The 2,538-nt window shown below is 40.5% G+C and overlaps 1 protein-coding gene across 1 annotated transcript in view; it reads right to left on the bottom strand.

The window, feature by feature from the left end:
• The window catches only part of MIPOL1 (mirror-image polydactyly 1), a 218,111-nt gene extending 216,954 nt beyond the window's left edge, over positions 1 to 1,157 (bottom strand). The window contains exon 1 of the mRNA XM_011999190.1: positions 1,108 to 1,157. The gene's annotated coding sequence lies outside the window, so the exon portion shown is untranslated. The remainder of the gene's footprint in view (positions 1 to 1,107) is intronic.
• Positions 1,158 to 2,538: the final 1,381 nt, after the last annotated feature.

The following is a 2,538-nucleotide window of genomic DNA, read 5'->3' as shown; positions in this document are numbered from 1 at the left end:
TTTTACCAAATCAAATTTATTCATTTATTTAGAGACAGGGTCTCACTATGCTGACAAGGCTGGTCTCAAACTCCTGGCCTCAATCAATTCTCCTGCCTTGGCCTCCCAAAGTGCTGGGATTACAGGCATGAGCCACTGTGCCAGGCCACAAATTGTTTCCAGTATTTCTTCTTTTGGGTGCCTTGCAACACTAATTACACACAAAAAATGTGAAGCAAAGTATTTTTGATAAGTTGATTTTTTAATTATTGTTTCAGACATTTAACTCGACCTGAAGAGAGAGGATAAAGATAGTATCAGTGGTTGAAAGAAAGACAATTTGCTTCCTAAAGCAAGAACTACATTTCATAGGTAACCCAATACAAACTTTTCTGCTATTCTCTGGGTCATGGTGCCATCATGTCATTACCATCATACCAAGACCCTAGCAATGAACTGTTTGTTCTATTTATGGGGACAAGAAACTAAACGGTTTTTAGGTAAGGTAAGGTTGGAGTTTTTGTCCTAAAGATGTTTTAATCAGCAGTCATGAAGGCGTCCAGTTCCCCTTAAGACACTGAACTGCAAAAGGTTGCTAGTTCTCTTCCCCAAAATCCACCTAGAACTACTTTAAAAAAAAAAAAAAAAAAAGTCATTGACCTGAGGAATCAACCAGAAACTTCAAGAAATTTGTGTGTCAACTGTCTTGAAATAGGGTTGGGAGCCACCTCAGGTGAAAGGCAGACACTGGTGATGCTGAAAGAATAGGTGAGAGAAAAATGTGTAATGTATATGTTTCTTAAGTTCCAGATGTTGCCTTAGGTCAATCGTTGTCTGTCCCACCAATACAGAAATCCACAGCAACAGCCCAAGCAGCAAGTGCCAAATGGTACTGTCAAGGCAGGGTAAAAATCTTGCTGGAGTAATGAAAAGAGATGGGATCTAACCATCATTTCCTCTTCTACTCTATCCCTTTCCAAATCCCCATCCTATTTGGATTATAACCATACAAGTTCCTATTAAATGTGCAGGAAAATCATATTTCCTAGCCTTATTTATATTTTGGTCGCTTGAATTGTAGCCAAAGTAGTGTGGGCAGATGTGATACAAGCCAATTTCAGGATTTACCACTAAAGGCATTCTGTGAGCTCCTTTAGCCCTCTCCCACAACAACCTTGAGAACCTTGTGATAGTGCCATCACAGGATAGAAGGAGCTTTAATCTCTAAGCCAAACTCTGTATGAGTGAAAAACTTGTGTTGTATTAAGCCATTATTTGGGTGTTATAAGTGTAAGATAGTCTCTCCTATCCTGGTACACAACTTAAAGAGATTGCCGGCCCACTTCCCTCAATGCTGACTAAAGGAGTTCCTTGTTGCAATAACAACAAATGTCAACAGTGATTCTGTGGTGCTTGAGACTCAATAACCTCCAGCTCACCCCACTTCCACTTCTGAAAATACACACCCACATACATACATACATACATACACACACACACACACACACACACACACACCACACTTCATGTTTTAGACCTTGGATGTGTCTCTGTTCAGCTGCCCCACCATTTCCAAACCCCAGATATGAGGAGAGATAGTATACAATGACTCTGTATAGGTTAAATAATTAACTACACTAAAAAAAATTTGAAGTATTGAATACATGAATAGACTATACAGTGTTAATTGATCACCTCTTTGGGGAAATGCACAATTTCATTTGAACAGCAAGCAGTCTCTAAGAAGCAGGAAAAGGCAAGAAACAGATTCTCCCTAAGACATGCTAAAAATCCCCAGCCCTACTGCCATTTTCATTTTAGCCCAATGAAAATTATTTCACATTACTGACCTCCAGAATCATAAGATAATAAATTTGTGTTGTTTTAAGCCACCCAATTAGTGATGATTTTTTACAGCTGTTACAGCAGCAGTAGGAAACTAATACATATGCCTTATGAGTTCCCTAGCTCTCACAGCACCTCATATATTCAGAGACATTTTCAGCTTCTTACAGAACAAACTCAAAAAAGGAGGCATCACAGTCAAGAATTAACTGGACACTGAATTCTCAATAATCAGGAAGCTGCCAAAAATCTTATCTCCAATCTCCCAAGGAGTATTTCTCACACTACCCAGACAGGAGTCCTAAGCCAGCATGTTAGCTGAAAGGTAAAACACTTTCCTTTTTTTTTTTTTTTTTTTGAAATAGGATCTCACTCCACTGCCCAGGCTGGTGTGCAGTAGTGCAACCACGACTCACTGCAGTCTTGAACTCCCAGGCTCAAGCAATCCTCCCATCTCAGTCTCCTGAGTTACTGGGACTACAGGCATGCATGCACCACCACACCCAGTGATACGGTTTCGCTGTGTCCCCACCCAAATGTCATCTTGAATTGTAGCTCCCATAATTCCCTCATGTTGTGGGAGGGACCCAGTGGGAGATAACTGAATCAATGGGGGTGGTTTCCCCCATACTGTTCTCATAGTAGTGAGTAAGTCTCATGAGATCTGATGGTTCTATAAGGGGGAACCCCTATTGCTTGGCTCTCACTGTCTTC

Source organism: Mandrillus leucophaeus, unplaced genomic scaffold (assembly GCF_000951045.1).
Source record: "Mandrillus leucophaeus isolate KB7577 unplaced genomic scaffold, Mleu.le_1.0 Scaffold587, whole genome shotgun sequence".
NCBI classification, from domain to species: Eukaryota; Metazoa; Chordata; class Mammalia; order Primates; family Cercopithecidae; genus Mandrillus; species Mandrillus leucophaeus.
This window is presented reverse-complemented; position numbering and strand designations above follow the sequence as displayed.